Source organism: Trachypithecus francoisi, unplaced genomic scaffold (genome assembly GCF_009764315.1).
Source record: "Trachypithecus francoisi isolate TF-2019V2 unplaced genomic scaffold, Tfra_2.0 Lachesis_group5, whole genome shotgun sequence".
NCBI lineage: Eukaryota > Metazoa > Chordata > Mammalia > Primates > Cercopithecidae > Trachypithecus > Trachypithecus francoisi.
Window position 1 is genome coordinate 130,841,197 of NW_022681470.1, and position 12,091 is coordinate 130,853,287.

General features: G+C 45.6%; 1 protein-coding gene across 1 annotated transcript in view; it reads left to right on the forward strand.

The window, feature by feature from the left end:
• The window catches only part of SUGP1 (SURP and G-patch domain containing 1), a 44,888-nt gene that overhangs the window by 24,841 nt on the left and 7,956 nt on the right, over window positions 1–12,091 (forward strand). The window lies entirely within an intron of this gene.

Here is a 12,091-nt window from a genome sequence, read left to right on the forward strand (position 1 = left end):
AGTAGAGGCAGGATTTCACCATGTTGACCAGGCTGGTCTTGAACTCCTGACCTGAAGTGGGCCACCAGGCCTGGCCTTGCCCAGTTATTATAGAAACAAGGTCTCATAGTCTGTTACCCAGGCTGGTCTTGAACTCCTGGGCTCAAGCCATCTTCCTGCCTCAGCCTCTCAGAGTCCTGAGTTTCCAGGCATGAGCCATTGCAACCAACCTCCTTTGCCCATTTTAAAGTTGGGTTGTTTGTGTTGTTGAGTTGTACGAGTTCTTTTATAGATTCTGGATATTAACCCCCTCATTGGCTATGTGATTTGCAAATACTTTCTCTCATTTTATGGGTTGTCTTTTCACTTTAGTAATTAGTGTCTTTTGATGCATACAATTTTTAAATTTTCTTTCTTTTTTTAATGTGGCCAGAAAGATCTTTTTTTTTTTTTTTTTTTGAACTGAAGGCAGACCTTCCAGGGGGCAGCAGTGCCAGGGAGGGGGCAAGTGATTATGTAGTCTCCCAGTACCTGCTGTAATCCAGCCCTCCCTAGAAATGGAATTTTAATGAAGTCAAATTTATCTATTTTTTCTTCTGTGGTTTCTGCTTTTGGTATCATTTTTAAGGAACCATTGCCAAATCCGTGCATGAAAATTTGCCCCTGTGTTTCCTACCGAGAGTTTCGTACCTTTAGCTCGTAAATTTAGGTCTTTAGCCTATTGGTTTTTTGTTTTTTTTTTTTTTGAGACAGGGTCTCACTCTGTCACCCAGGCTGGAGTTTAATGGCTACTTATTGCAGCCTCGACCTCCCCAAGCTCAAGTGATCTTCCCACCTCAGCTTCCCAAGTAGGTGGGACTACAAATGCATGCCAGCACACCTGGCTAATTTTTGTACTTTTTGTAGAGATGGAATTTCACCATGTTGCCCAGGCTGGTCTTGAACTCGTGAATTCAAGCAGTCCTCCTGCCTTGTCCTCCCAAAGTGTTAGAATTATAGGCATGAGCCACTGCACCCAGGGTCTTTGGTCCATTTTGAGTTAATTTTTCCAATTTTATTCTTTTTTTTTTCTTTTGAGACAGGGTCTCTGACACACAGGCTGGAGTCCAGTGGCATGATCACAGCTTACTGCAGCCTTGACCTTCTGGGCTCAATTGATTCTCCTGCCCCAGTCTCCCAAGTAGCTGGGACTATAGACGTGCTCTTCCGTGCCTGGCTAATTTTTGCATTTTTTGTGTCTATACAGGGTTCCACTAAGTTGCCCAGGCTGGTCTCAAACTCCTCGCCTCAAACAATCTTGCCACCTTGGCCTCCCAAAGTGCTGGGATTACAGGCATGAGCTACTGCACGCGATCTGTTTGGATTCTTTAGGGTTTTCTATATTTAAGTTTGTGTTATCTGCAAACAGAAATAGTCTTACAGGTTTTTTTCCAACTTGGATACTTCTTATTTCTTTTTCTGTCTAATTCCTCTGGCTAGGACTTCTAGTACTGTATTGAATGGAAATGGTCGAAGTGTGCATCCTTGTCTTGTTCCTGATCTTAGGGGGAAAGCTTTCAGCCTTTTACCAGTCTGTGAAATGTATGATGTGTGGGTGTATGATGTTAGCTGTGTGTTTTTTATATATGGACTTTATTGTGTTGAGGAACTTCACTTCTTTTTGGTCTTTTTTTTTTTTTTTTTTTTTGAAACAGAGTCTTTCTGTGATGCCCAGGCTGGAGTGATGTGATCTCAGCTCACTGCAACCTCTGCCTCCTGGGTTCAAGCAGTTCTCCTGCCTCAGCCTCCCTAGTACCTGGGACTACAGGTGCCCGCCACCACAACTAGCCAATGTTGTGTTTTTGGTACAGACAGGGTTTCACCATATTGGCCAGGCTGATCTCAAACTCCTGACCTCAGGTGATCTGCCTGCCTTGGCCTCCCAAAGTGCTGGGATTATGGCATTAGCCAGCAGACCTGGCTGGAAGTTCACTTCTGTTCCTAGTTTATGGAGTGTTTTTATCATGAAAATGTTTTAGTTTTTGTCAGATGCTTTTTCTACATCAATTAAAATAGGCCAGGCACGGTGGCTCACGCCTGTGATCCCAGCACTTTGGGAGACTGAGGTGGGCAGATCACTTGAGACCAGGAGTTCAAGACCAGCCTGGCCAACATGGTGAAACCCCATCTCTCCCAAAAAAAAAAAAAAAATTAGTTGGGTGTGGTGGCACACGCCTGTAATCCCAGTTACTTAGGAGGCTGAGGCAGGAGAATCTCTTGAACCTGGGAGGCAGAGGTTGCAGTGAGCTGAGATTGCGCAACTGCACTCCAGCCTGGATGACAGAGTGAGACTGAGTCTCCAAAAAAAAGTAAATAAATACATAAAATCATCATGTGGTTACTTTCCTTCATTCTATTAATTTGGCGTATTACATGGATTGATTTTCAAATGTTGAGCCATCCTTGCATTATGGGGATAAATCCCACTTGGTCATGGTGTATAATCCTTTCATATGCTGCTCAATTTGGTTTCCTAGTATTTTATTGAGGATTTCTGCATCTGTTTTCATAGGAATATTCAATTGTATTTTTTCTTTCTTTTTTGAGATGGAGTTTTCCTCTTTGTTGCCCAGGCTGGAGTGCAGTAGCGAGATCTCAGCTCACTGCAACCTCTACCTCCTGGGTTCAAGCGATTCTCCTGTCTCAGCCTCCTGAGTAGCTGGGATTACAGGCGCCCACCACCACACCCGGCTAATTTTTGTAATTTTTGTAGAGACAGGGTTTCACCATGCTGACCAGGCTGGTCTCAAACTCCACATTGGCCTCCCAAAGTGCTGGGATTACAGGTGTGAGCCACCACGCCCGGTCTGTTTTTCTTTCTTTGTAGTATCTTTGTCTGCCTCGGTTATCAGGCTAATCCTAGCCCCATAGAGTAAGTTTGGAAATGTTCTCTCTTTTGTGTTTTTTGGAAGCGTTTGAGGAGAATTGGTATTATTTGTTTTTTTTTTTTTTTTTTTTTTTTTGAAACAGGAGTCTTACTCTGTCACCCTGGCTGGAGTGCAGTGGTGCAATGTCAGCTCCCTGCAACCTCCACCTCCCAGGTTCAAGCAATTCTCCTGCCTCAGCCTCCTGAGTAGCTGGGATTACAGGCACCTGCCACCATACCAGGCTAATTTTTGTATTATTAGTAGAGATGGGGTTTTGCCATGTTGGCCAGGCTGGTCTTGAACGCTTGACCTCAAGTGATCCGCCCACCTCAGCCTCCCAAAGTGCTGGGATTACAGGCATGAACCACTGCACCTGGCTTATTTCTTCTTTTAAATGTTTGCTTTACCAGTGAAGCTGTCTGATTCTTGGCCTTTTTTTGTTGGAAGGTTTTTTCAAATCTGATTTGATCTCCTTACTTGTCTATTCAGATTTTCTATTTCTTCTTGTGTTTGATGGTTTGTGTTTCTAGGAATTTGTTCACTTCATCTAAATTATCTAATTTGTTAGGGCACAGTTTATTGTATTTTCTTATGGTCCTTTTAACTTATGTCTTATTTTTAGTAATTAGTTACAGCCCCTCCTTCATTTCTGGTTTTAGTAATTGAGTCTTCTCTCATTTTTTTTGTAGTTTAACTAAAAGATTTGTCACTTTTGTTGATCTTCTTTTTTTTTTTTTTTTTTTTTTTTTTGAGACGGAGTCCTGCTTTGTCGCCCAGGCTGGAGTGCAGTGGTGGTGCGATCTCAGCTTACTGCAAGCTCTGCCTCCCGGGTTCACGCCATTCTCCTGCCTCAGCCTCCTGAGTAGCTGGGACTACAGGCGCCCGCCACTGCACCCGGCTATTTTTTTGTATTTTTAGTAGAGACAGGGTTATCACTGTGTTAGTCAGGATGGTCTCGATCTCCTGACCTCGTGATCCGCCAGTCTCAGCCTCCCAAAGTGCTGGGATTACAGGCGTGAGCCATCGCGCCCGACCCTTGTTGATCTTTACAGGGAACCAACTTTTGGTTTCATAGATTTTTTTCCATTGTATTTTTAGTCCTCATTTTCTTATCCTCACTCTAAACTTTACTATTTTCTTCTTTCTGTTAGCTTTGGATTTAGTTTGATCTTCTTTTTCTAGCTCACTAAGCTGTACACTTAGGTTATTGGTTTTAGATCTTCTTGGCTCACTGCAACCTCCACTTCGTGGGTTCAAGCGATTCTCCTGCCCCAGCCTCCCGAGTAGCTGGGATTACAGGTGGGCGCCCCGATGCCCGGCTAATTTTTGTATTTTTAGTAGAGACAGGGTTTCACCATGTTGGTCAGGCTGGTCTTGAGCTCCTGACCTTGTGATCTGCCCGCCTCGGCCTCCTAAAGTGCTGGGATTACAGGCATGAGCCACCAGGCCTGGCCTCTTTTTTTCTTTAAAAAAAAAAAAAATGATTGTTATATATATTAACTGATAGATTGACTTTGTCAGTAACCTGTAATAAACTTCTCTTCAAATGCTACTTTCAGAAATACAGTTTCCTTAAAAATAAAAATAACAAAACTATGTATAGCAAAGAGTTTTTTTGTTTTTTGTTTTTTGCCTTTGAGACAGAGTCTTGCTCTTTTGTCCAGGCTGGAGTGCAGTGGCACAATCTTGGCTTACTGCAACCTCCGCCTACCACGTTCAAGCGATTTTCCTGCTCAGCCTCCAAGTAGCTGGGATTATAGGTGTCCACCACCATGCCCGGCTAATTTATATATATATATTTTTTTTTTTTTTTTTTTTTTTTTTGAGGCGGAGTCTCGCTCTGTCCCCCAGACTGGAGTGCAGTGGCCAGATCTCAGCTCACTGCAAGCTCCGCCTCCCGGGTTTACGCCATTCTCCTGCCTCAGCCTCCCAAGTAGCTGGGACTACAGGCGCCCGCCACCTCGCCCGGCTAGTTTTTGTATTTTTAGTAGAGACGGGGTTTCACCGTGTTAGCCAGGATGGTCTCGATCTCCTGACCTCGTGATCCGCCCGTCTCGGCCTCCCAAAGTGCTGGGATTACAGGCTTGAGCCACCGCGCCCGGCCTTAATTTTTATATTTTTAGTGGAGATGGGGTTTCGCCATGTTGGCCAGGCTGGTCTTGCACTCCTGGCCTCAGATGATCTTCTTGCTTCTGCCTCCCAAAGTGCTGGGATTACAGGCGTGAGCCATCGCGCCCGACCCTTGTTGATCTTTACAGGGAACCAACTTTTGGTTTCATAGATTTTTTTCCATTGTATTTTTAGTCCTCATTTTCTTATCCTCACTCTAAACTTTACTATTTTCTTCTTTCTGTTAGCTTTGGATTTAGTTTGATCTTCTTTTTCTAGCTCACTAAGCTGTACACTTAGGTTATTGGTTTTAGATCTTCTTGGCTCACTGCAACCTCCACTTCGTGGGTTCAAGCGATTCTCCTGCCCCAGCCTCCCGAGTAGCTGGGATTACAGGTGGGCGCCCCGATGCCCGGCTAATTTTTGTATTTTTAGTAGAGACAGGGTTTCACCATGTTGGTCAGGCTGGTCTTGAGCTCCTGACCTTGTGATCTGCCCGCCTCGGCCTCCTAAAGTGCTGGGATTACAGGCATGAGCCACCAGGCCTGGCCTCTTTTTTTCTTTAAAAAAAAAAATAAATGATTGTTATATATATTAACTGATAGATTGACTTTGTCAGTAACCTGTAATAAACTTCTCTTCAAATGCTACTTTCAGAAATACAGTTTCCTTAAAAATAAAAATAACAAAACTATGTATAGCAAAGAGTTTTTTTGTTTTTTGTTTTTTGCCTTTGAGACAGAGTCTTGCTCTTTTGTCCAGGCTGGAGTGCAGTGGCACAATCTTGGCTTACTGCAACCTCCGCCTACCACGTTCAAGCGATTTTCCTGCTCAGCCTCCAAGTAGCTGGGATTATAGGTGTCCACCACCATGCCCGGCTAATTTATATATATATATTTTTTTTTTTTTTTTTTTTTTTTTGAGGCGGAGTCTCGCTCTGTCCCCCAGACTGGAGTGCAGTGGCCAGATCTCAGCTCACTGCAAGCTCCGCCTCCCGGGTTTACGCCATTCTCCTGCCTCAGCCTCCCAAGTAGCTGGGACTACAGGCGCCCGCCACCTCGCCCGGCTAGTTTTTGTATTTTTAGTAGAGACGGGGTTTCACCGTGTTAGCCAGGATGGTCTCGATCTCCTGACCTCGTGATCCGCCCGTCTCGGCCTCCCAAAGTGCTGGGATTACAGGCTTGAGCCACCGCGCCCGGCCTTAATTTTTATATTTTTAGTGGAGATGGGGTTTCGCCATGTTGGCCAGGCTGGTCTTGCACTCCTGGCCTCAGATGATCTTCTTGCTTCTGCCTCCCAAAGTGCTGGGATTACAGGTATGAGCCACCGTGGTCGACTTAGCAAGAATGTACATTGATTATCTAAACATTAAAAATAATAATGCAAGCACACCCAGTTCTCCTTGTATAGATTTATGTACCATCACCAGTTTCTGCTCCTTCCCTCTCTCCTTGCCCACAAGAACTTTTAGCCTTTCTCCATCACTTAGGAGTCACAGGAAACTGAAGGGTAATTTCCTAGGGGTCTCCAACATATCTCAGTGTGCTACCATCTCTTCCATTCTTGTGTGATGGCAGGTCACATCTGCCAGTCTACCACCTTCTTAAAATTCTAGAAGAGAAGCAGAGCAGAAGTTCATGCTACTCTTAGATCTCCAGACATAAAGTTCCTATCACCCACACCCACCGAGAGTAGGGGTTGGGGGTCGAGTACATGGCCCTTATATTTTTCCTAACTCCTCTCAGTTCCTTGTATTCTTCTTGACTTGAAGGATTTTTTCATATGAAGAGTCGAATAGGGCGAGGTATGGGGGAAGGGGCGTGGAGCTTCCATGACCTCCCTGGGCATGCCACCCTCCAGGAACCTCCATGAGTTCCGCTGTCTGAAACCTCCTTTTTTTTTTTTTTTTTTTTGAGGCAGAGTCTCCCTCTGTCTCCCAGGGTGGAGTACTGTGGCACTATTTCGGCTCATTGCAACCTCCATTTCCTAGGTTCAAGCGATTCTCCTGCCTCAGTCTCCCGAGTAGCTGGGACTACAGGCGCCCACCACCACGCCCAGCTAATTTTTGTAGTTTTAGTGGAGAATGAGGTTTCACCAAGTTGGCCAGGCTGTTCTTGAACTCCTGACCTCAGATGATCCGCCTGCCTCAGCCTCCCAAAATGCTAGGATTATAGGCATAAGCCACCATGCCCAGCCCGTGCCCAGATAATTTTTGTATTTTTAGTGGAGACGGGATTTCACAATGCTAGCTAGGCTGGTCTCAAAGTCCTGACCTCAAGTAATCTCCCCGCCTCTCGGCCTCCCAAAGTGCTGGGATTACAGGTGTGAGCCACCACGCCCGGCCCTGTATGACAACATTTTGGTCAGTGCTGGACTGCATTTATGACAGTGGTCATTTTTAAAACTGTTATAAGATTATAGTACAGTATTTTTACTGTACCTTTTTTATATTTAGATACATAAATACTTACTGTGTTACTTTACAGGTTTGTAGTTTGGGAGCAACAGGCTATATAGTTGTCCCTTGAACAACATGGGGGTTGGGACCCCAAGCCCTGTGCGGTTGAAAATCTGAATATAGGCTGGGTACGGTGGCTCATGCCTGTAATCCCAGCACTTTGGGAGGCCGAGGTGGGCAGATCAAAAGGTCAGGAGTCTGGTACCAGCCTTACCAACATGGCGAAACCCTGTCTTTACTAAAAATACAAAAATTAGGCCAGGCACAGTGGCTCACGCCTGTAATCCCAGCACTTTGGGAGGCCGAGGCTGGCAGACCATGAGGTCAGGAGGTGGAGACCATCCTGGCTAACATGGTGAAACTCCGTCACTACTAAAAATACAAAAAGAAATTAGCTGGGCTTGGTGGTGGGCACCTGTAGTCCCAGCTACTCAGGAGGCTGAGGCAGGAGAATGGTATGAACCCGGGAGGCGGAGCTTGCAATGAGCCGAGATTGCACCACTGCACTCCAGCCTGGGTGACAGAGCGAGACTCTATCTCAAAAAAAAAAAAAACAAACTAGCCAGGCTTGGTGGCACACGCCTGTAATCCCAGCTACTCAGGAGGCTGAGGCAGGAGAATCGCTTGAACCCGGGAGGTGGAGGTTGCAGTGAGCCAAGATCGCGCCATTGCACTCCAGCCTGGGTAACAGAGTGAGACTCCATCTCAAAAAAAAAAGAAAATCTGAATATAAACTTGTTTATTTTGAGGCAGGGTCTCACTCTGTTTCCCAGGCTGGAGTGCAGTGGTATAATCACAGCTCACTGCAGCCTCACCCTCTTGAGCTCAAGCTTATCTTTTCACCTTAGCCTCCCAAGTAGCTGAGACTATGGCCCCGTACCAGCATGCCTGGCTAATTCTTTAATTTTTTGTAGAGACAGGGTTTCACCACATTGCCCAGGTTTGTTTCAAAACTCCTGAGCTCAAGTAGTCTGCCCACCTTCAGCCTCTGCATGTAACTTTTGACTCCTCAAAAACTTAACTACTAATAGCCTACTGTTTTTTTTTTTTTTTTTTGAGACGGAGTCTCGCTCTGTCACCCAGGCTGGAGTGCTGTGGCCGGATCTCAGCTCACTGCAAGCTCCGCTTCCCGGGTTTACGCCATTCTTCTGCCTCAGCCTCCCGAGTAGCTGGGACTACAGGCGCCCGCCACCTCGCCCGGCTAGTTTTTTTGTATTTTTTAGTAGAGATGGGGTTTCACCGTGTTAGCCAGGATGGTCTTGATCTCCTGACCTTGTGATCCGCCCGTCTCGGCCTCCCAAAGTGCTGGGATTACAGGCTTGAGCCACCGCGCTGGGCCAAGCTACTGTTGACCAGAAGCCTTGTTGGTAACATAAACAGTTGATTAACATGCTTTTTATATGTTATATGTATTATGTACTGTATTCTTAAAGTAAGCTAGAAGAAAGAAAATATTACTAAGAAAATCGTAGGAAAAATTAGCCAGGCTGGGTGGTGTGTACCTATAGCTCTAGATACTCAGTAGGCTGAGGCAGGAGGAACACTTGAGTCCAGGAATTTAAATCTGCATTGAGTTATGATAGTGCCATTGCACGCCAGCCTGGATTACAGAGGGTCCAAACAGAGCATCCAGACAGACCCTGCCTCTTTATTTATTTATTTATTTTTGAGACAGAGTTTCACTCTATTGCCCAGGCTGTAGTGCAATGGCATGATCTCGGCTCACTGTAACCTTCGCTTCCCGAGACCCTGACTCTTTTAAAAAAAGAAAAGAAGGAAGGAAGAGAAAATATATTGACTATTTATGAAGTGGACATGGATCACCACAAAAGTCATCTTCGTCAACGTCATATTGAACAGCTAAGGAGGAGGAAGAGTAGGGGTTGGTCTTGCTGCCTCAGAGGTGGAAGAGGTGGAAGGAGAGACAGGCAGTCTGTGTAACTTTATGGGAATATCTCACGATTTCTGCCTGACTTTCTTTTTCATTTCCCTAAAAATGTTTATATACAGTATTGTTCCTTCTTCTACCATTTACACTTAGTTTCAGTGCCCATGTCTTGGGTCTGTGTCATAAAAGAAGTCAAAAACAGTCTCGAATAATGAGAATCCTCCTACCAGATTGTCATTTTCTTTTCTGGTACTGCTGCTGCTTCTCTAGCTTCTTTCTCATCATCTGGCACTCATTCAGAAGCACTCCTTTCCATCAGCTGTCTTCTGTTAATTTCTTCAGTGTGGTATATGTTAGCTTTTCTATTTTTAATTAATTAATTATTTTTTGATTTGGAGTCTTACTCTGTTGCCCAGGCTGGAGTGCAGTGGCGCGATCTCAGCTCACTGCAGCCTCTGCCCCTCTGTTTCAAATGATTCTCATGCCTCAGCCTCCTGAGTAGCTGGGATTACAGGCATGCACCACCATGCCTGGCTAAGTTGTTGTGCTTTTTGTAGAGATGGGGTTTCACCATGTTGCCCAGGCTGATCTCGAACTCCTGACTTCAAGTGATCCGCCCACCTCAGCTTCCCAACGTGCTAGGATTAGAGGTGTGAGCCACCTCGCCTCGCCTGTGTTTTGAGACCGGTATCACTCTGTCACCCTGGCTGGAGTGAAGTGGCACAATCTCGGCTTACTGCAGCCTCCACGCTCCCATCTCAGTCTCCCAAGCAGCTTGGATTACAAGTGTGTGCCATCATGCTGGGCTAATTTTTGTATTTAGTAGAAACAGGGTTTCACCGTGTTGCCCAGGCTGGTCTCTTACTCCTGACCTCAAATGATCCACCTGCCTCAGCCTTCCAAAGTGCTGGGATTACAGGTGTGAGCCACTTCGCCCGGCCTGTTTTTGTTGTTGTTTTTTTTTTTTTTGGCTTTTTTTTTTTTTTTTTTGGAGATGGAGTCTTGCACTGTCGCCCAGGCATGTGCCACCACAGCCAGCTAGTTTTGTATTTTTAGTGGACATGCGGTTTCGCCATGTTAGCCAGGCTGCTCTCGAACTCCTGACCTCAGGTGATCCACCTGCCTTGGGCTTCCAAAGTGTTGAGATTATAGGCGTGACCCACTGTGTCCAGCCAGACCTACTTTTTAAGATTTTTATTTTTAATTTTTTATAGAGACAGTCTTGCTATGTTGCCCAGGCTGGACTCAAACTCCTGGGTTCAAGTGATCTTCCCGCCTCAGCCTCCCAAGCATTTGGGACCACAGACATGAGCCACCCACTTCCAGATTGTTAGTTCTTAAATTTCTCCAAGATCTATCTCTTGAAATCCCTCACCCTCTACCCTTTTTTGCTGTCTCTACAATCTCTTTCGTGATTTCCTTCATGGGCTCTATTATAAATCCCATGAAGTCATGAACATCTGAAGACAGTTTTCTCCAGCAGGAATTTATTGTTTCAGGCTTGATGGCCTCTTCAGTGGTGTAACCCTTCCAGACTTTAGTAATGTTCGCTCTGCTGAAGTTCTCTTCTGTAGCTTTAATAATCCTTTTCCGTAGAGTACGTGTGTAATGAGCCTTGAGGGTTTTTACGACCCCCCAATCTAGAGGCTGAAGTAGAGACCTTGTTTGGAGGCAGTAGATCACTTTGATGCCTTCAGTGTTAAACTCATGAAGTTCTGGGTGGCCAGGGGCATTGTCCAATATCAAAAGAACTTTAACAAGCAGTCACTAGCAAGGTACTTCCTGATTTCAGGGGCAAACCAATCTAGAAAAATAATTTTTGTTGTCCAGGCCTTTTTACCTCCTGCCTTGGCCTCTCAAAGTGTTGGATTATAGGTGTGAGCCACCATGGCTGTTCTGCCCTGGCTTTCTTGTATAACCAGAAGACTGGCAGCTGGTGTTTATCTTTTCCCTTCAAGGCTCAGGGGTTAGCAGCTTCATAGGTAAAGGCAGCCCTGATCATAAACCCAACTGCAATTGCACAAAACAGTAGTGTTGTCCTGCCTTAAGTTCTGGTGCTTGGCCAGGCATGGTGGTTCATGCCTGTAATCCCAGCACTTTGGGAGGCCGACACTGGCAGATCGCTTGAGGCAGGAATTGAGATCAGCCTGGGCAACATGAGAAAACCCCGTCTCTACAGAAAAACACAAAAATTAGCTAGGTATGTGGCGGTGTGCACTTCTAGTCGCAACTATTCGGAAGGCTGAGGCGAGAGGTTTGCTTGAGCCTGGAAGATTGAAGCTGCAGTGAGCCATGTTCACGCCATTGCACTCCAACCTGGACAACAAATTCCGATGTTTGCTCCCCTTCCTTACTAATAAATGTCTTTTTTGGCTCCCCCACCCCAAATAGGGCACTTATGTCTGCATTAAATAACGTGTTTGAGGCTGGGCACAGTGGCTCATGCCTGGGATCCTAGCACTTTGGGAGGCCAATGTAGGTGGATAACTTGAGGTGAGGAGTTTGAAACCAGCCTGGCCAACATGGTGAAACCTCATCTCTACTAAAAATACAAAAAATTAGCTGTGTGTAGTGGCAGGCTCCTGTAATCCCAGATACTCGGGGGCTGAGGCAGGAGAATCGCTTGAACCCAGGAGGCAGAGGTTGCAGCGAGCTAGGATCACTCCACTGCACTCCAGCCTGGGTGAGACTCCATCTCAAAGAAAAACCTGTTTGAGCATGTACATATCTTTCCTTCTCAATGATTTTCTT